This window comes from Eublepharis macularius, chromosome 1 (genome assembly GCF_028583425.1).
Source record: "Eublepharis macularius isolate TG4126 chromosome 1, MPM_Emac_v1.0, whole genome shotgun sequence".
Taxonomy (NCBI): Eukaryota; Metazoa; Chordata; class Lepidosauria; order Squamata; family Eublepharidae; genus Eublepharis; species Eublepharis macularius.
The window spans coordinates 134,651,277-134,674,114 of record NC_072790.1 but is presented as its reverse complement, the minus strand read 5'-3'; the positions used below and the strand labels follow the sequence as shown (position 1 = coordinate 134,674,114).

The 22,838-nt window shown below is 41.2% G+C and overlaps 1 protein-coding gene across 3 annotated transcripts in view; it reads right to left on the bottom strand.

Moving 5' to 3' along the window:
• Positions 1–22,267, bottom strand: part of TULP4 (TUB like protein 4) — a 157,603-nt gene extending 135,336 nt beyond the window's left edge. For all 3 annotated transcript variants that reach the window (XM_054974712.1, XM_054974721.1, XM_054974730.1), the window contains exon 1: positions 22,135–22,267. The gene's annotated coding sequence lies outside the window, so the exon portion shown is untranslated. The remainder of the gene's footprint in view (positions 1–22,134) is intronic.
• Positions 22,268–22,838: the final 571 nt, after the last annotated feature.

Here is a 22,838-nt window from a genome sequence, read left to right as displayed (position 1 = left end):
TCATTCTTAAAGTCTCTTCCTTCCTGTTGAAGTTGTGCTTATGCTTATGAATTTCTTTTTTTAAAAAAATATTTTTATTTTTTATTAACTACATTAACTAACAATACAAAGGGAAGAAAGGGAACAAGGGGAGGAAGGAAAAAAAACACAACAACTACAACATGTAACAACTATGCTACACAAAATGTTTTCCCTTCATACTGCCATTATTCAAAAGTTAAAGCTTTATGTTATATTGATGGAGTGGTTGACCTTACTAAATGCAAATTACAATTTAAATTCAAATTAAATTTTCCTTCCCCTCCTGGGTCCCGGACGCAATTCTCTCTGAGCAACTGCAGCCGCAGTGCTCGTTTCCTCCCCCCCCCCCCTCAGACTTCTCCTTTTCGTCTTGCTTGGTGCACTGAAATTCCGGATTTTCATCCTCAAAATCCCTTAGTTGATCTTCTGATAATATCTTGAAAGCTTGATCTTTGTGACTGAACCAGATTCCTTCCGGAAATAACCATTTGTACTTTATTCCACGTTCTCTCAGAAGAGCTGCGAACTTTTTATACTTAAAACGTCTTTTCCGAACTAGAAATGGGACATCTTTCAATATCTTAACTTTATTACCCAAAAAGTCCAAATCTGCATTGTATGAATTATATAGGATAGTGTCCCGGATCCTCTTAGATGAAAAATCAATGATGATCTCGCGAGGCAGCTGACGCTTCATTGCATATTTTGAAGTAGCCCGACGGACTTCCAAAATGGCGCTTTTTACTTCTTCTTTAGTTGCCCTCGCGGGTGTCGCCAGTAGTTCCGAGACCAGACCCCGTAAATCCTCATTTTCCTCCTCTTTCACATTCTGGAGGCGCAAAATTGTCTGTGTTCGTTCCACTTGTAGCCCGATCAGCTGGTTCTCCACCAGCTTAAGCTCTTTATTCGTAGCCTTCACGAGTGACACACTTTCCCGAGCAGACTTCTCTGCCCCCCCCGCTGCTTCCTTAATGGTTTTCACTTCGCTCTCAATTAAGCCCACCCTTTGATCTGTTTCGTTCAGCTTGTCAACAAAGGGTTTTATGGCTTCACCAACCGCCCTCCGCACTACTTCCTCCAACGACTCTCCCTTCAGGGCAGCCGAAACTGACTTGCCCAGAGCGGGACTTTGTTTTTTTGTTGCCATTTTAGGGGGGGGGGGAACCGCCAACCAGATTCTGAAACTCAGTGAAGGGGAAGAACGAGCCTTCTTAGCTTCAGATCCCACCACTCCTTCGCGTGCGCTTGTAATAACAGAAGGGATTCGCTTACTTGCAGGCTTTCGCCTAATTCTGCTCTTTGCCGTTTTCCATGGCCCGGCAGCACTCGAGGCGCCGCGCACGTCTGCCGGCCTCCGTAGGGACAAACGGGCAATTAACCCCCCACATTGATTCCGGGGGGCTCTTCCCGCAGCATCCTGGACCCAGCCTCCCTCACTGGGAGTTTTGGGGGCTAATCTTCGCAGATCAGCCGCCCGGACAGGGTGCTCGGGCGCTTCCTCTCGGACCTGCGAAGAGGAGCGTCCGACATGGCTGAGAAAACGAAACCGAATCCCCTTATGCTTATGAATTTCAATGGCTTCCCTGTGCAATCTGACAAAGTAGTTGGAAGTGTTGTCCAGTATTTTAGTATCCTGGAATAAGATACTGTGTCCTGTTTGAGTTAGGCTATGTTCAGCCACTGCCGATTTTTCAGGTTGGCCAAGTCTGCAGTGTCTTTCATGTTCTTTTTTTCTTGTCTGGATGCTACGCTGTGTGGTCCCAATGTAAACTTGTCCACAGCTGTGGGGTATGCGATATACTCCTGCAGAGGTGAGGGGGTCTCTACTGTCTTTGGCTGATCGTAGCATCAGTTGTATTTTTCTGGTGGGTCTGAATACTGTTTGTAGGTTGTGCTTTTTCATAAGCTTTCCCATCTGATCGGTGATTCCTTTGATATATGGCAAAAACACTTTTCCTGTGGGAGACTGTTTTTCCTTAGTTGTTTGATTTATCCTTGGTTTAATCGCATTTTGAAAAAACAGCTCCAGAATCAGCAGCCCACAAATCTACAGTCTGGTTCCAGTTCGTGGATGATACCTTTATCATTTGGAGCCATGGTGAGGAAGAATTGATGGAGTTTTTAAACCACCTCAACAATATCCACCTGAACATACAATTCACCATGGAGAAAGAAATCGAGGGTAAACTCCCATTTCTAGATACCTTGGTCATCAGCAAACAAACTTTCAGTTAGGTCACAAGGTCTACAGGAAACCAACTCACACGGATCGGTACTTACACAAAAACTCCAATCACCACCCCCAACAGAAAAGAGGCATAATAAAAACATTAATAGACCGTGCAAGACGGATATGTGAACCGCACTTTCTCAACGAGGAAATTAATCATCTAAACCATGCACTTCAAGCAAATGGCTACTCCAGAAATGAAATCTGGATTAAACCAAGGATAAATTAAACAACTAAGGAAAAACAGTCTCCCACAGGAAAAGTGTTTTTGCCATATATCAAAGGAACTACAATGCCAAGACCATGGTGATACAGCCCGGAAAATCCACAACAACCATCGTTCTCCGGCTGTGAAAGCCTTCGACAATATATTGCATGGGCATGTTTGAGCTCCTAGGACATAAAAGGAGAAGTACAAGAACACAGCATATGTATAAGAAGGAAAGAAGCAGGATTGTGCATGCTGGCTACTGGGGATAGGGAACATTCATAAAATGTAATGTTAGTTCTGGTAGTGTGTGGGGGTGGGGAGGTGCAGAATGGTGTTACCAATAAACTAGGGATAAAAGCTTGACTGTACCAATGGTCAAACCATTATTAATCCTGCCACCAAATTTAGTTTTATTTTATTTATTCATTTATACTCACCATTTTTTCCAATGTGGATCCAAACGGCTTACATCATTCTCTCCTCAATTCAATCTCATTATTGTCTTGCCTTAAACTTTGCTGAATGGGCTGCATATAATTTAATGGTTCACAAGCTCCACGGGTCTGATGCAGTAACATCTCTACCTATTAATAACCTCTATGCATATGATGCATGTGGGGGTACTTCCAGACAACCAAAAGAGGAATGTGTGTGTTTTCCCTGTTTGATAACACTATGCTAGCACTAAAGACTGTTTAGGACAAATCGCATTATCCGATTTCCATATAAAAACACTCTGTCCACAAGAAAACTATACATGGAACAAAACTAGAGAATTCAGGGTAGAAAGCTTTGCTTGCATCCACTTTTTCATTCTCATTTTTCTCCCCCCCCCCCCTTCCCTGCATTCTCAAACTCTGATTTTCTTAAAATGTACCTTAACCCCCACATTCCCCCTTTATTCTGGAAACGGGATAAGGAGGAGGAAAGCTACTTCTAAAGGAGACACTATAAGGTGAGTGGATGAAGCAGAAATTACAGAGGCCAGGAAGCATGTGCACTAATGAGCATTGCTACTGTGTCACTTGTAGTCTCTCTCTTTATCAGGTATCAAAGCAGCAATCACACACTGGATTCATCAGCAGGGGAATCTGCTGCCTAGGCAGTGGAAGGTGGTGGCTTCCCCCTCATTGGCAGTCTTCAAGGAGCGTCTGGATGAATACTTTTCAGGGATGCTTTAGGCTGTTCCTGCATTGGGCAGGGGGTTGGACTAGATGGTTTGTAAGGCCCCTTCCAACTCTATGATTCTATGAAACAAGTATTATTGGCTGCACTGCCTTTGGTGTTGCTGCTATTGCTTCAAGGAGGGTATTATTTTAAAATATATCTATGTACTTCATTACTGGTAGGCACAGTCATATTTAGTTTTTTTTTAAAAAAATGAAGAAATTGGTAACGCAGGGGTGCAATTGGCAGGGCATGGCTTTCCTTCATCTTGTCAGTTTTACTGGCCATCAGATAAGTGGCCAGAAAAGATCATGGCAAGGGGCAGGCTGAGAAGGGAAGAGAAGCAAGGTTCCACAGAGAACATCACATCAAAAATCACCACTCCAACTAGATGAAACAATAGCACTCATCAGATCATCGCTGAAAGTTTTATTCTTTCATTGTGGTGGATGATTTAGGAAAACAAAAAGAAACCTACCTCCAACCAGCATTTGATACCAACAAGGGGAAAAAACAATGTAACAGTTTGGGGTGAGGCATACTCAGGAATAACAGAGAGTAAATGGTGTTAATAGTTAGGGGACTAGGGTGGTAGCATGCTTCCTGAATCTTATGTAAAAGGGAAACTCATGCATCTCCCATAGGTGAAGTATTTCAATCTAAACCATTACAGCACTGGCATGCAGCTGGCACTGTTCTCATCTACTACAAGAAATTCTCTTACTGCTTCACTAATATAATACTTCCAATGGAAAAACAATACAGCTTGTAAAACTGGATGGCTAGGCTGCATTTAAAAGCCTTGCACACACCATCATCTTGCTTACAACTGGATTCATGCTTAGAAAGCTTTTCAAGTCATTTAATAAAGTCACATCATTCTTTTATGACTTGCAAGGCACACCAAAGCTGGGGACTCACATTAATGGCTGTAGCACAATAAGCAGCACTTAAAGGATTGCTGAAGACAAGGGAGTCCCCTTAGCCACACTCATGCAATGCATTAAACCTCCAGGACCATATCCCGAGACATTTTTTGCTCCTATATGAAGTATAAAGGATTTTGTTTCTCTGCCATTAGAAGTATCTGCCAAAACCCCACACACTCTTTCTGCCCAGACTACTTCACAGCCGGCAGCCTATGACTGGCACCATCACTGCTAATCAAGCTCTTTGCTAAGCACTAATGTACACCAGCAGCCGCCCTACCAAAGAATACTTTATGCCTGCTCATCAGTGCAAAGCAGGGGACATGAAAGTCACACAACATCATGCAGAGACAAATGGCTTTCTGAGACTATAAAGCCCATTAGAGGGCTAGCCAAGGCACCTCATGAATTCATAGTGGGGGTTTCATTCTTTCATCAGAAGGAAAACAGGGTAAGGGAAGTAGGGGCAGAAAAAGGAGAGAAAACAATTTCTCTAAAAAGCAGAGAGAAAATGAGAAACAAGTAGCACTGTATAAAGGAACTGTGCTTAGAAGCTGCTAGACTATATCACAGAGCAAAACAAGCAGTGCTATGTGTAACCCATCCTTTCCCCATACATGTGCAGAATCTGGTATCTGATACAAAATTTGACATTCCAAGAATCTTTTTACTTTTCAGAAAACTAAGTTTGTAAGTCTGTAAGAACAAATCTGGACATAGTTTGGGGAACTCAAAACCCAGAGGAAGGCTGAGCAAGACTTCTGGGATATCATGTTGAGGTTTTTGTTGCCTTACACCACTGCCCTCCTAGAGCTACTGTTCCTTGGAGCAGGGGCGGGGTGTCTTACTTTCCTTCTTGTGAGCTGCCTTGGCAGTCCATGTTTTGTAGCTCAAAGCATGTTTTTTTAAAAAATATAATGTAAAAATAAAGAAAAAAGTTGTCTTGCTCATGTGCCATTTTTGCCTTCCTCCAACCAGGGACATTCTCCTTGGCTACTCCTCTAGTTCTTGCAGGAAAATAAACAAAATCAACCTGGACAAAGGTATGCTATGACAAAACTTCATCCTGGAAGCAGAATAATTTATGCAAAATAATCTGCCTAATCTGTATCATTTTTTTCTCAAAGTAGAGTATTTTGACTTCCTTAGAACTGAATTTGCACTTGGGCTTGGACTCATAGAGCCCTGTGTGCCAGAATGGCAGAATATTTGCTCATGAAGCTCCATCCTATGCATGCTTACACGGAAGTGAGTCCTGTTGTAAATGGCAGAAGACTGTAGCCTTACTTTTCCATCCTATGTATACTTATATACTTCTAAGCAAACTAACTTCAATGGCTTTAGAAGGATTTAGGATTACTGATGGTTACCCCCTCACACATTCACACTGGCTCTTTTAGGTTGGGAAAATGGCAGAGAGAGGGAAAGCTGAAACCTCTTCCCCTTGTACTGCAGTCCCAATCCAAATTGGAGCCCATGTGTTTGAAAACTGAGTTCCCAGCTGGGAATCTGCAACTAATGTAGGAAGACTGCCTAAAAGTAAAGTTGGAGAACCTAGATGCAACCTGAGGAAAACTGAAATGTGTAGGTTGGACCTCATATGTCCATTTTGTGCAACATTGCAGGTCTTCTTACTCATTTCTTTTCTTGGCTATGGTGATTTATTTATTTATTGTCTGTCTTTCTCATTAAGACTCATGGTCGATTACAGTGTAAATCAGTATGATCAACGGCTGGTACATTCAACAACTCTCTCTAATGGGACTGAAATGATGAGCACGGGAATTGGTGCAATTTCTTTCCCCCCTGCCAGCCAGCTCAACCATCATTTCAGGTAAGATGCAGAGTAGTGCTCCACCTGTACCCGAACTCTGGGTCAATAGAACCTCCATGTTAAGTGATCCCAGGTGTTCTCAACTGTGAAGTGATCAGCCAGGGAAACATCATGTGCAAGCTGTAGGCGTCCTGCCAGTAGCCCCCAGGTATTAGAAGCTGTTCCAACTTTGGTTGAACATAGGGATAAGAGGGAATAGTAAAACCATTTGGTGCCATACTGTCCTTGTTGATTAAAATGCCCTTGCTCATACAAATATTAAAAAAACACTCTCATAGTAATAAACCAAAGACTGCAGTGGCAGGTTCTTGTTATCTTCATTCAGTTGTGCAAATGCCTTTCACAACCCAAAGGACAATACCATTATCATTGAATTTCATGCCATGCTACTGGATTTTTTAAAAAGATATTTGGTTGAGATCTTCAGTGAGAAAAAATCCACAAATTCTTGCTAAAAGCTCACTGAGATTAAAGTGATACAGCTGTTCCCTGTATTTCCACATATTTTCTATCTAGGATTGCCAGATGGGGCCTGGAAGAATAGTGAACCATGGGGAGAGGGTATGTGTATGGGACTTGCTTTTCTCCTTTACTCACGCAAATGCTCCCAGCCCAGCACAATAACATCACTACTGGAAGTGACATCATCATGCCACCCCCACCTCCAGGGGGGTTGGCTGACCACTCCAGGGCACCACACAGAAAGCTGGATGGCCAGGTGGGGTGGCTACTCTTCTTGGGTGGCACTGTGTGGGAAGCTGGCTGGGCAGCCTGGCCACACACCACGGCACTGCACAGCAGCCAGGGTGACCTGCCCATTTCCTCTGGCGCCATACAGAGGGCCAGCCTTGCTGCCTGGCGTTGTTCTTTTTATTTAGTCAATTAGCTTGCATAGGACAGCTGTTGAGCGAAGGTTCTCACCATAGAAATGGGACTTAACTATTTTTAAAAACTTTCAAAAGTTTTGGTTGCTTTTTGTGAAAAAAGTCTGGAGGTTAGCTGGGATTCCCTGCCCCCCCATTACTAATAAATATTCAAATTATATTTCTATTTTAGCCACTTTAACAAGATTGAGATATAAAAACAGTGGTTTCCAATTAAGTGTTGCCTGAGAAGCAACAATACCACACACAGAAACTGCTATACTTACAGTAAGTTGGCAAGCACCTGAGGAAGAAGACATTATATGGGGCAATCCACCTCAATCTCCTAGTTTTTGAGAGCCTGCCTGTACAGGTACAGCAGTGAAAACTACTCCAGCAATACAGGAGCTGAACCAGCCAATAAGAGCTGGGTAGTGGGAAGCCGTTAAGATCTGACAGTTGGAGGTTTAGAAGTCAGTTAGAGAATATGTGGCTGGAACTTGGGAATGAAAGAGAAGGGTTGTTGAAAGGCTAGTTTAACAGCAGTATGAATTCAAAAATCTATAGAGACATTTGGTTAAGTTCCCCAGTTTGTGTATACAAAGGTGTAACAAAAATTCCAGTAGGGTGAACAGGATCTAATGTGGAACTAATCCTGTTTGGGAAAGGGTTTCTTACCTGGCCATGTACTGTTTAAAATCTGACATCCCACATCTCATGGTTGACTGGGTACAGCTGTTTATTTTCTGTCTTCCTGAATAAACTTTTTTCTTGTTTACATTAAAAATAAATTCTTCTGCTCCTGTCCATTTATCTCATTACCCCTCAGTTATCAATCCAAGCTCTGGTGAGTTTACACCCTGGCCCAGATTCTATTCCCTTACATTTTTAAAAATTCCACTGGAAACCTCAGCACAGAGATATGTGGGGAAATGGGGAAGGAAATCCTATGTTATGGTGTCTTATCCCAAGAAAACCATCACTCCAAGGTAGCAGAAATTTTCACTATTTCCTAAAAGCAGCCTGCACCAGGAGACTGGGAGTGCCACAACAGCCATTGTACAATTCTTAAACACCTAAGCAATTGCAACCCAACCTAGCAAAGCTCTTTCCTACAGCCTTATGAGAAATCAAAGTGGTCCCTGAAAAAGAAATTTAAAACTCTTCATTTTATGTTGTTTTGCAACATTCAAAAGAGAATAGATGCTTCATTATTAAGCTTCTGAATAATAAAAATAGGGTTATGCTCTTCTGATACTTTAGAAAGGAATTGCCAGGAATCCTGCATTTTGGGAAGACTGTTGAGAAACAGAATTCTAGGTCAACACTCAGGCAGTGGTTATACAGCATCCCTATTTGTCTGTTCGGATGATGACATGTGGGCAAATGGAGGCAAAGCTATGAAGGACAGGAGTTACTTATTCTGCTGGAAGGTGGGTGTATTTTCTAATGCCGTCTTTTATTTTTTAACAGACAGATGAATTTACATGTGATGGAAGTACATACCAGAGAGAATAACTAATTTAATCAATGTCTTTCCCCTACAGATCCATCAGGAAAAATAGCCCCTTAATACATCCAAGAAAATCTGTCTGGGATGCTTGCTTGAATCATCATTAATGGCTTATTTTATTACCCAGGAGTGAAAGATAAACATTAAGCAATTACAGTGAACTTCATTTTTGCGTACTCACATGCCACCTTGCCAATGATTGATCAATATAACCCTGCCACTGCTAAGCACAAGACACGTCAGTCAGCATACTTTTTCATCAATATCCAGAAAACAGACGGCTGTTTGGTAGTTTTTCCATCAATGCTCAAATAATACTGAAAATTACATGCCTGTATGTTCCACTTTTACTGGATTACCAATATTTGCTTTGCTTTTCTTCCTCATTGTTATGTTTAGGGGAGCAGCTCTATGAACATTGGGGCTTTGGCTGGCCATATGTTGCACAGCCATACTTTTCAAATTTAATACAGGCGACAACTTGGATCCAACCATCTGTGTAGCTAGTTCTGCCAGTATGATCCTACTCCTTCAGAATCACAGGTTCCCCACATAAAAACTCAGTGTACAGGAATGTGTAAGCCTTGTACTAGGGCTCGAAGGTTCAGCAGTAATAAGTTTGTTATTTAACAATGTCGCTCATGAAGGAACCAGAGCCCTTCTCCAGATAATGAATGTGGACCCCCTAACTGAAGGCAACCCAGGACTGGCTGCTCCTAATATAAATACTGCTAGTTGATCAGATGAGGAATACATATTTAACAAGATGGCTCTTGCATCCTCCACTGGTGATACCTGCCTGTCCAAAGTCCACTCCTAATACCCACTGATTCCCACCCCTCAGTTTCTATGATTTCCACAGCCTCTAGCTCTTGCTGTTTCTAGGCTACTGAACTACTCTGCCATTAGATTATTCACATGGTTTGGGGGTTTAATTTGGCTATTTTTCCTGTTATTTTGATCACCCACCCATTATTGTACTTGTTCATGGAACAAGAGGGAGCATAGAGGGAAGACAGGAGGATATACAGGATCTACAGAACTCTGTCTCTCTTACCAATATGCCTGAGCCCCATCTGATTTCTAGGCATTTTCTCTTAAACCTGTATATTTGTGGTAAAGCAGAGCTTTGCCCAAAACCAAAATCTGTAACACATTTGGAGAACAAGCACAGATAAACAGAATTGTGTCTGTCTCCCCAAACAGGTCATTTTCTGCATGATCTTCTACTGATCATACCACCAGGAGCTAGAAACAGTCTGCACCCTATCTTGTGTTAGGTCCCTGATCACCACTTAACTTTCTGATTTTATTGCACAAAATGTTATACATTGTTACAGAACCATCAACTTTTGAGCAATTAGTTTGGATGTTAAATCTCATATCTCCCTTGCTTGTCACTGCCCCCCTCTCTTTGTAGAATATTCTCCCTTTATTTAAAAATAAAAATTTCTAATTTGAATTACTGATTGTGGATAGAAATCCAAGAGTTGCTCTGGATTAAGTGATAAAAGGTTTAATGGTACATTATGGATGAAATCTGAGGCGAAATCTGCAGGCTCAGGGAGCAAATGGCTTTACCATCCCATATCTATTCAACAGCCTGCAAGAATAACAGTAGTTCCTCCTTTCTGTATTCATGCAAGGTCTTTTTGTATGCAGAACACACAACACACAGTACACTTTGGGAGCTGTTATTCAGATTGCAACATGGAAGAGTCCAAGCTCTTGTTGCCCTTGACATATAATTGAAATCCTAGTCCAAACAACACTGACACAGCAAGCAGCAGCTGGCTTGTTCCAAATGAAACCACTTGACAAAAGTTTTTTTTTTTAATTCCACAAATTACGTTCCTTGGCACAAACCCTCACTTAACTCCAAGTGAAAGCAAACCATTTCCCTCTTGTGGCTTCATTTCTCTTTGATCTGTAAACAGCCCACTTACCTGGTCTGCCACCGATAAGGTGGGAGTATGATTCCCAATAACTAGAAGTTTACTGTGAAAGACTTGGTTTCTTTGTTTCCTTTCAAGTGTCAACATACCACAAAATGACACATAGGTGGGGCATATAAAGTGTATGTAGGCTAGTAACTTGCAGGGACCTCACAGGGCAAGTCTGCTTCTTTTCAAACTTCCATCCAAGGTAGGCTTTACGCCATGTCCTCAGGTATTTCAGTATTTCCCACTAAGTCCTGTAGAGTTTTGAAAACTGCTGTAGAGTCCTGAAAGCTGCTGTAGCACAATGGTTAAGTGGTTCAGCTGTGAATCAGCACTCTACTGGTTCGAATCCCACTACTGCCATAAGCTCAGCAGGTGGTATGTGGTAAGCCACTCCTCTCAGCCCCAGCTTCCCAGCTGTATTGTGGGGATAATAATAACACTAACTTGTTCACCGCTCTGGATGGGGAACTAATCTGTCTAGAAGAGCAGTATATAAGTGTAGTCGTAGTCGTAGTCGTAGTCATTATTATTATTATCATTATTGTGACCTCAAGAAAGGTGGTGCATTGGGTAGCCTACTGAGACCCAACAAAATACCAAAAGATAAAGAGTGCAGGAGTTGCTGAGAGGAAGGATACATCTGCACATTAATGCACTAATTAAAAAAAAACAATAAAATACTAATAAGACGGAAAGAGAGCTTGACACAATGAGCTTCTTAAAAGGATATAGCATCCAGTAGACTATCTACCGCACCAAGAAATAGGCTTTAGACCAGAGGCCAGAGAAGTACCAAAGCATCTGACAATCTTGATAGAGCCAGAATAAATCCAGACAATGCTGAGGCAGAGGGAAGGGGGACAGAACACTTGCCCATCTATCTTTCCGTTGTCTGAATTAGGAACATGTATTTCTGCCACCCAGAATCAACCACATCCTTACTTCGTCCATCTGATTATTATTTTTTCTGGTGCCATCTCTGAAACTAGAGAAAGACGTGAAGCCTTTACTGCCTCAAGACTGCTCCATTACTACTTGGAGAAGATAGCTTAATCTGAATCAGAGCTATATTCTCTAATAATCAACAAGAAACCTCCTTGCAGGGAGGAGAGAGACTCGTGGGCTCTTGGGAAAAGGGCTCATGTCAAGCAGCTGCTCAACCTTGAAAATATATAGCAAACGCCAAAATACATTTTCCCTTTTTTCCAGCACAACAAAAACAATCATTTATCTTTTTTTAAAAACCCACACAACTCAATACTGGTCATCAGCGTAGCAGGATTCTCACAATGAGCCACCCACTATCTATTTGAAAGAAAAAGTCATATTAGTTTCAAAACCCAGACATGAATTGGTGCTAAAGAGATCTTTTCAGAGGAAGTATGAGAATTGGACTCCAGTGAAAGTGATTCAATGTTAATAAAATATCTAAAATCAGAATAGCTGTAAAATGTTGAAGACAGTGGTTCTTCCTCCCACACAATACATTATCCAAAGAGGTTGCCTCCTATTAACTCCCCTAGAGTACCAGCACTTCTATGTGTTTGTGTCTTTGTTTCCAATACTGCCTAAACCCAGTGCTAGATTTATTGGTCCTGGTACTATATTCCAATAGACAAGTTTTTATCTTTTTCTAGGTGGTTTTCACAAAAGCCACATTCACAGCTCCTTCAAAGAAGCTACAGAGGTAGAGAGGATACCTTCTAGTTGTTGCCAACTATTGCAGCCTGTTCCATCTCCCACTCTGTGGAATGGATTCCCAAAGAATGTGAAGGTGGCACCATTTTAAAGAGGTCCTGTAAGGCCTTTTTAGTTGCAATCGTTTTTAATGAGGTTTAACATGCAGGCATTTCTTGTACAGGAGGCTACTATATTTTGTACGTTTTTAATCTTAGAATGGTAAGCTGCAAGGGAAAAGTAGGGTATAAAATAAATCAATTACTAAAGAGCACCAGTCAAACCACAAAAAGGGTCTCCTGTTATCCCTAGTAACTTTGTTCCATGCTACTCAATCTTATGCTGTTCTTTCATTTCATTAACGTTTAAAGCCCTGGAAATAAGGACCACTAGTTTTACTGTGAGCTTCTTCTTACACATAGATTGTCCAGTCACTGGCTTTCTTCCAGTTTTAAATAACTAGTGTTTAATCAGTTTAATCAGTGGACTAATCAACTAAAGATTCGGGAACAATTTTAGTCATCATGAGGGCTAACTTTAATTGGGGGCTGAAAATTAAGGGCACACCTTCCGAGGCTATTTTGGTTTTGGTTTGTTACTGTAACAGGCAATGAAAAAGAGAACATTAAAAGACAGGCTTTCCTTCTAACCATGACTGGTAACATTTGTCCATTTAAATTAAAGTTGTATCACCCTTCCTTTAGCATCCCAAAAAACTAAGTTACTGAATTTTAAAAATTTGCAAGTTTACTAAACTTTAATCAATTAACGGATCAACTAATTAAAAGGCAAATATCAATCAACTAACAATGCTTTGCAAATAGCCCTAAAATTAACGTCTAGATTTATGGCACAGTCATCTTATTTGTAAACTATCTTTCTAGCTCTCATGGCTAATAATAATAATAAGGCTTAGCAGGCAGTGCTTTCAGTGTTCAAAGTACTTAACGCATTATCCTGATGTAACCCTTATAACAGCCCTGCAAGGTAAGCCCTATAAGGTAGGCCAGTACTAAGAGCGACCACGACATAGCAGTTAGTTGTCCAGCTAAGATTGGGGATATGTTTGTCAAAATCTCCACCCAGCCTTGAAGATCACTGGGTGATTGTTGTCAAGACACTCTTGGATGAACCCTATTTCACAGGGTTACTGTTGTGAAAAAATGAAGAAGAACTGTATACATTGAGGTTTTCAGAATAAGGACAAGGGAAAAATGCAACAGATACATTATTATACTCCCAGTGAGGTGGGAGCTCCATTATGGCTATCAATCAAAAGACTGCAATAGAACAGGAACCTTAGTGACAGAGTACTAATCTTCAGGACATTTAACTATGATCAGTTTGCTCAGAGTGTTACATGCTGTTCATGGCAAATTCCACTTACAAAATGGCCTCTAGGCTGTTCCATGGTGGCTGAAATATACTTAGAAACAGTGTCGTTGAATGGTTTGAAGCCTGGGTATCTACAACCAGGTTCAAACTCCCATTCCGCCATGAAGCCTGCCGAGTGACCTTGGGACAGTACTCTCTCACAGCCTAACCTACTTCACGGTGTTTATGTGGAATAAAATGGAGGAAAGGAAAACAATGTAAGCTGCCCTGAGCTCACTGAAGGAAAGGAGGGATAAAAATGTGATAGATAAGCATTCCCAGAACTGCAAACAATAAAATATATTAAGACAATGAATCAACACTATAAAATAACTTTTTCACAACAATTTCAATCAACTGCCCTTCAAGATGAAGCAACCTTTAGAACCACAGAATCAATTATTATTTTTAATGTATCCTTCTAAATAGAACAGTCTTACATTTCTGTTTAAAAGAAAAGAAGGAAGGAGCAATTTGGACTTCTTCCAGAAGGCTACTCCAGAGAGTAAGGCCATTGTGGTAAAAGACCATGCTCTAGTAGAAACCAGTCACTCTTGGCTAACAGACAGAATAATCAGAAGATATTATTAGGTGGCCTGAATTGGCAAGTAGGAATATATACAGAGAAACGGTCTCTTAGGTAAGCAGCCCTAGGCTGCACTTTGTACAATGATGACTTTCCACACTGAACAACAGCTGTTGTGGCTGCAGCAGTGAAGCCCATCATATACTGCACCAATATGTCCAAAGAGGTAGCCAGGTTAATCTGCTGCAGCAAAAATAAACAGCACAGTGACTAACAAAAATTGATTACAGCACAAGCTTGCATGAATTACCCATTCTTCAGAAATGAATGGATCCTGTCCTTCCAGTTTGAATTTTACATAATTACATTTCACCTTATATACCTGTATCTTGTAACTCCTTGTCCACACTGTTTGTTTGTTTTCATACCTCAATCATCAAATGAGAACATAGTTCCCAGGTAGGGAAAGTAGGGAGTCTGACATAAAAATATGGCTGTGCCTATTCTGAAAATCATTCCCAATTTATTAGCTATTTTTGGTAATTACAGACAAGAATATTGCCTACACAGGACTAGAAACTCAAATGTAAATTGTCACCAATGTAAAGGAAAGGATCTTCTTCATTCTACAGAGACTTCATCAACAAAAGATTACTTAAATGCGATCTGGTGTCATGGAGTGACTGAGAGAATGAGCCATGATCTGGAAGGTCCCTGGTTCAATCCTTGTTTCTACCATGAACTCACTAGGAGGTCTCATATAAGCTGCTTGCACTCTCACTTCAACACCCCAATCAATTTGCAAAATGGGGGGGGGGTGATACTGGGTTATTTGACAAAGCTGTGGTAAGAATGACAAAAAGACAGTATCTGTAAAGCACTCTGAACACTGTAAAATGCTAAGTATTATTTTGGTTACTACGGTAACTTAGCAACTTTTGAATAAGATGATTTGTAGCTAATAGACACATTTAGCAAGCTGTTTATTCTTTAGCAAAAAGAGAAGGAGTCGGTTTTGTGATTCCCATCAGGGCAGTTTGATCAAGCTAATCAGTTCATAGCTTTAAAACAAACCTATGAAAAGTGAAATTATGATGGAATTTATACGTAAGAAAAATAAGCACAATGATACTGAACTTCTTTAAACCATCTTTGTTTTAATAATTCCATCTAGGGGCTGACCTTCCATTTTAATGGTTTTTAGGAATGAACTCTTTAATTCAGTAGCAGAGCAGGTACATATTCATATGCAATCCTGGCACCAAAGCCAGGCTGGAAAAGATTTTGCCCAAGACCCTGCAGAGCCACCATAAGTCAATGTACAGAATTAGATAAGACTGGAAAAATGACCCAGTACGAACTAGTTTCATATGTAAAGCATAGATTAAATTATTGTGTAGTTCAGTAAGCAGGTATAGGCTTTTGTAAGGATTTATTTCTGTTAAATGAAGTGAAGATTACCTACATTACATAATTCTCTCTCCACAAAAAAACCCCTCTAATTCATTCCTAAATTCTGCACAAAATACAAGGCTGTAATCTGACATGATAAGGGTAATGATAACTATTACTCACTCTTCATGTGTTTAGGAGTTTGGCAGTTGCCCTCCCCAAAAATTGATTCATACATACCAATTATTTTCTGAATCACTCAGTTCAAAATGGTTCACTCATTTATGGAGTGAAGGTTGTTCATCGTAACCATGACACAAAATAAGTTGTGTCTTTTGTTGGATAAACTCATTCAGATGTTTTTTGAGTTTTCAAATCTGTTTGTGAACAGATATTCGAAGCAAAATGGAATTAAGATCTTGTTACATACCCTAATTAAATAATTGCTTGTCTGGGTTTACTGCCTTGATTAAGGGCTTGGCCTTGTGAAATTCACTTTCAATTGCTTCCCTGTGACATTTCCTCTACAGAGCAGCATACGTACAACATCCCATAAAATGCTTTTGCTGGTTGGGAGAAAGACAAGCCTACAGCACACATGGTTTGCCTCATATAGTGGCTGCCACTTGGGCAGTTGAAGTTTGCCACCATGTAGCTGCTTGATTGTGTATGTTAAGAACAATAACAACAACAACAACAAAATTTGATTTATATACCGCCCTTCAGGACGACTTAACACCCACTCAGAGTGGTTTATAAAGTATGTCATTATTATCCCCACAACAACAATCACCCTGCGAGGTGGGTGGGGCTGAGAGAGCTCCTAGAAGCTGTGACTGACCCAAGGTCACCCAGCTGGCTTCAAGTGGAGGAGTGGGGAATCAAACCCAGTTCTCCAGATTAGATTCCCATGCTCTTAACCACTACACCAAACTGTTGTAGAACTGTTGGTTCTACAAACCGCAGGTCACAGGTCATTATACTTTAGCCAGAAAAAGTGACTGGGGTTCAAGCTTCAATAAACCCTCTAGAAACAACTTTTGAATTGGTTATCAAGCAAACAGCCAAGAAACTGATGCAAGAAGTATGTTTGTTGATTTGCCAATACTGATTGGATGATGCCTTGTGACAGCCCTGACAAGACTTGGCATCTTACACTCTGGCCCTTCCATCTAGATTAGTTACATATTTCATACTGCTAAAAGTGCAGGAAAAATTATAAGATGATGCATGAAATGGCCTCCACCTCTCACACCTCTGACAAACCAGTCAAGAGGAAGGAGGTGGAAAGTGTTTTGAGCCAGACCATCATGGTTCCAACAGAACTGCCCATGCAACTCCATAGTGGGTGAGAGGAAGAATGGAGAGCCCAAGCAAAAAAAAAATGGCAGCAACACTGGAACCAATCACAGCATGCTAGAAACTCCCAAGACTTGAACTACAACTTTGTGGCTTTGGGCCCAGTGAACCCCCCCCCCCCCCACACTGTATATGATCAGGTCTCACAGGTCTCTTCAGATGCAGAAGACAAGTACCTTCTGCCTCCTGTAATTCAAATGGCAAGGGAGAGGCCACAACTAAGTAGCAGAACATATTCTGTGTATACAGAAGTTTCCAGATTCAATCCTCAGCATTTCCAGTTAAAATATCTCAGAAATCAGGTGTTAAGAAAGACTTTTCTCTTCCTGAGACCTTGACGAACTACTGCCTATCAGAGTAAACAAGACTGAGCAAGGGGGATCAAAAGTCAGTCTCAGTGTCAATCCACAGGAGCATTTCAGGGGACAGAAGGCTTTTCACATCCAAGGAATGCATTTTTTCCCTCTACCCCTACCAGTGCCCACTGCTGTAGCATAAGGGTTAAGTGGCTGGGCTGAAAATCAGCACTCTGCTGGTTCAAATCCCACTACTGCCATGAACTCCACGGGTGGTCTTTGGTAAGCCATTCCTCTTAGCCCTAGCTCCCCAACTACACTGTGGGGATAATAACAACACTGACTTTGTTCACTGCTCCGAATAGGGCACTAATCTGTCAAAAAGAGAAGTATATAAGTGCAGTTATTATTTTTATCATTATTAAAATGCTACAGCATTTGGGTTGCAGTGGGAAGGGATCAGCATTATTGGGTTGATTTCAATATTAAACTCTTAAAGATATAAGGTGAACAAAATTTTGCCGCAAAGGCATCAATGAGAATTTGTTTTTAAGAGTTTTTAAAATTCTAATATTGCAAATCTGACTGCCCAAATATCCAAGCAATTATTTAAACATGAACAGCTGCCTGATCAACCTCTGTGTTGCAAACTCGCATATGTCATTTCATTTCCAAGTTGGTTGTGTTGTGGCAAATGAGCCTTCTCAGTATGTAAGGATATATTCAATATTTCAGGTAGCAGGGCTGGAAATACCTATGCCTGAAGCCTTGGAAATCCACTCCACTCCAAGAGGGCTGTTATGGGCTAGCTTGAATAACAGTGTGACTCAGAAGAAGGCTATTTCATATGTTCATAGTAAGGATGGCCATCTGAGATTGATCAGAAGCCAGTTGTGCTAGCAAGATTAGTTAGATGAGGGCATTCTTGGAGATGGAACCAAGGACCAATTATCCCTCCTGGTGGGGCATAAATATTTAAAATACAATAAATCCTAATTAATGTTCATTTGAGAGACAAGACTGAAATTGAATGCATTGTATGAGCTATTTCCAACACTTCCAACTGCACCTGATCACACAATTGTCAGGTATTGTTGTGGGACCAGGGGCACACAAAGTATTAGTTGTCCAATTGGCTTGCTAAGATCAGCACAACAAAAATGTAACTACCTTTATCAGTAGATCTTTCCAACCTGAACCACAGGCAGCTGCTTACTGAACACACTCACTGATTTGTAAATATAAAATCCAGGAAATCTTAGGTTAGGACAAAGATCATTAATTCAAGGCGAACAAAGACCTCAGAATGGATTTATGATAAGGGAATCCCAAACATTACTAGAAAAACATGCTTGCTGATTCAGGTCATTCTCAAGTCCTTGTGTGCATGTTCTAAAGTCTACATTCATTTAGCACCTTCAACTAAATCCACCTACATAAATATACTGAATAAAGAGTGTCTACATAATACATTCTATGTGGAATAGAGGCAAGACATAGTCCCATTCTCAAGTTCTTATCCAAAATCTTTTCTTAGGTTTTATCTGGCATCAATTTCAAATTTGCTCCTTTATCATGAAAATTATCTGTATTACTATTGCCTTTCCACTTAGAAGTAATGTAAAGGAACAGATGACACTGGCATTAACTGACAAATTATCAAACAAGTAAAAACACATATAGGGCTTTCCCCAACTGCTACACCGATGATGATGATGATGATGATGATAATTGTATACCACTTAAGATATACTTGTTTAATAATCCTAATGAAATTAACATATGCCAGTCTTGCTGTTCCCATCATACAAGTAAGCCTGAAGAAATGAGTTATCTAAAGTTACCAAGCAAGTTTATAACTGAGGTGAGACAGGAAACTGAAATGTCCTAGCCCACAGCTCATTCTAAAGCCTTACATCTTAGTTTCTAGAGTTTATACACAATAATTAAGCATGTATTGGAACCTCCTAAAAAGTTGCCTTTTTGTGGAAAGAGAACACTGATGTAAACAAACTAGGAATAGCTAGAAAACTCCCAAAAGCCTGGACATCAGGCACCTTAAAATGTGGTGCTCTCCTTGCACCCCCGAATTTGAATGTTTCTCAATCATTTCCCATTAAGCTGATGCTTGATGAAGGTATGGATACCTAGGGATGAACAGTCTGCCCAGGCAAGAAGGCTCAGTAGCAATCTCCATTCATTTTGCACGTCTAGCTTTTACTTTTACCTAACATTAGCTGTAGTCCTTTGCGTAATGTAGAAGTAAATCATTGTGAAATGTGTTTGCGAGTAAAGAATGGCTAGGTTCAGACTGTTTATGACTAAGCTCGAGTTTTGCTTTTATTCCATTTTCCACTCCTTTTTGTTTTCCTTGCATGTCATGTGTTCTAGAATGCAAGCTGTTTGCCTACAAGTGTTATTTTGAATCTTTCTCCACAGCCTTTGGTGATGCTTTAAGCACTAGAGACATAAATATAGTAGTATTTCTGCAGCTCCATCTTGTTTATTGGTTTTTAATCACATAGTACTTGATGAACAGACTTTGCTTCATGTTTAAAGTTCATCTACTGTATTTTGGGTTAGGGAGAATTTTTCCCCAGGGCAAACTGTCTACTTTTCTTGCCTTCCTTGGTAATATGCAGCTTGGATCTCTTGCCTAAATCATCCAGTCTGTTCAAGAAGTATTTTAGAACACCAGCATGAACTGCCTTCTTCAGTCCACTTCCATGCCTGTAGTCCTCTATAACCAGCATAAAAAACATTAGCAATGCTATCATAACCAGTGTCACTGACTTCAATGGGTTCAGAGGGGTAGAATTCTGTTTAGAACAGCAATGTAGATCTGCAAGAAGGGCAATTGGTGGTTGAGCATGGGTTAAGATTGCTTTGAGATGGAACTGGATTATATTATCATTGGGTCCCTTTTTGTTTTTTACTTCCATGTGGCCATGTAAAAAAGTGATTTTAAGAAATAAGAACAGTTTATAGGAAGGAGTGAGTTTATGTCTAGTCACAGGGACCAAGACATCATCAACACTTTAAAATGGGGGCTTTCACATTTTCACTGGAGCCATGCAAACAGGATTTTGATTGAATGAGGGCTCCTTTTATTCAAATTAACCTAGGATGAAAAGCAGGGTACTGAATGAGGTTTTTTAAAAAAGAGAATCCTAAACATGTAACCATATTTGGCACTTGTAAATACAATACATTATACATTATTGCAACCACTCTTATTTTGATACTGTACATTTAAATCTCATTAAACGGGGACTAGCTCAACATCTTAAACTTCACATACCAGTCTCAAAAAAACCAATCTTGCCAGTATGTTTTATGGTGTTGCAAACCCCTGCTGAATGCAAACACTTATCAAAACCTCTTATTTGAAAACACAGCATGTGGCTCAAGAAAGGGCATGCCATGGGCAGGCAAATTTCAACAACAGTAAAATGGGCTTCACAGCATACTGTGTAGTATATCTCTTGTGTGTGTTTGTGTGTATGTTTTAAAGGAGACCTACAGTGATTTCTGGATGACTCTTTACACCCTATTGGCTATGTAATCAAAGTATTCCTACACTTTTCAAGAGAGCATAATTGAATACAAACCATCTTTGAAGCAATGGAAACATACCAGCAAATTAAAGAGGAGAAAAGAGCAACCTTGCCAGCAAATTACTAGATCTCCTTTGTATTTGAAATGAAAGCAGATTAGACATGCACAGATTAACCCAGGGATGGAGATTCTGCTTATGAAAGTAGCAAAATGTATCACATTATCAATTATTACTTATTGCAAACAAATCTCACAAAAGCACACTCTCTCCATTACAGTCTCCCCTCCACTTGCGTTTTCAGGTACCAGCTTTACCAACCTATAATAATTAAAATAATTTGTAAATATTATTTGTAAGAAATTACTGTACATAGGCCAGAGCATAATATGTGTACTCTTTCCATAAAACAAGACTAACAAGCCAATTAAATCAATAATTTTCAGGCAACAACGAAAGCTTCCCCCTTCTCCTCCCGCAAACAAAACAGCTACTCTTAGGTGCTATTTAGTAACGCTGGACCTGCCATCCCCACAGTTATCCCAAAGAAGAGGGTTAGACATCAGATTTCTTGTATGGTGACAGATAGAGAGGAAGCACACAGAAGGTGTTATAAAAGGAGAAAGAGAGATGATCTGCTGCAAAGTCTCCCACCATCACACACACAAACAAGAGGCTTCCTTCCCAGTCACTGCTTTCGCTCCCATATAGCCTCCTGGCTGGATGACAGAATGTAGGCAAAACACACACATGGGGGTAGGGTGGAGGGGAATCAGATGATCCACTAGAACAAAGGAAGAACACAAATCAGAAAACCACCTGGCTCCGTGCATGTCACATACACACCACCTTCGCACCCACCCACCCCTTATTCCACACCTTAGGGCAAGCTTGCATTCGCGACTGTTCCCCCCCTTCCGCCCGCCCATGAACCCTCTCCATTTTCACCACAGGAAATCTCTGCTGAGCAAGAAACCCTCTTCCTTACCACAAGGGAAAAAACCCACCATAGTTCAACGTTCACAAACGGCATCTGAGACCGGGGGGGGGGGGCAGGATTTACAGCCTCCATCGGCCCCAGGGCTCTCCTGCCTATCCACCCAGGTCCTGCACCCTCCCGAGGGAAAGGGAAAACGCCACCCGAATGGGGATGTGGGGGAGGAGAGAGGAGGATCCCGTTCTCACCCCTCCGCCAGGCTGATCGGGGCTGCTGCAATTCAGAGGGGACAGGCCAACGTCTTACCTCTCCAGGGCGCAGCAGAACAGGCAGGCAGAGCCAGCAGCAGGCGCTGGAGCTCACCCTGGGTGGCTTCCGCCCAGCCAGCCAGCCTGCCGTCGCTCGTCCCGACAAGCCCAGCGTCCAGTGTCTGCCTCTGTCTCCGTCTCTCAGTCGTGCCGCTGCTGCTGGGCCTGACTCTCCTTTCACGTGATGCAACCACATGACCCAAAACAACCCCCGCATCCACCCCCTGCTCTGTGCCCTCCTCTTCTCTTCTGCAGTAGGCAAAAAACCGAAATTAAACACACAGAGAAAAAGATCGGCGCTCCAGAACGGTTTCAATGTCAGAGCCGACAACCCGAGGCCCAGAAGAAAGAATAAATAGTGTCTCTGAGTACGTGCAGAATGTCTCCGCTCCACAGCGCCAAGTAATTGCATCTGTCTCTTTCAGGTGGGTAGCCGTGCTGGTCTGCAATCTAAGAGCAAAATTCAGGTCCAGTGGCATCTTAAAGACCGGTTAAATTTCCAAGGGATGAGCTTTGGAGAGTCAAAATGGAAGGGAACTTTGACTCTCGAAAGTTCATCCCTTGGAAATATAGTTGGCTGGGATCAGAGGTAAATGCCACCAGATCAAAGAGTTCAGCTTACAGACCCTGGCTTGAGACCCATTGTTTTAAGAAAAGAAGATGCTAGATTTGGTTGTCTTATATAAGGACACCAACTGGGAC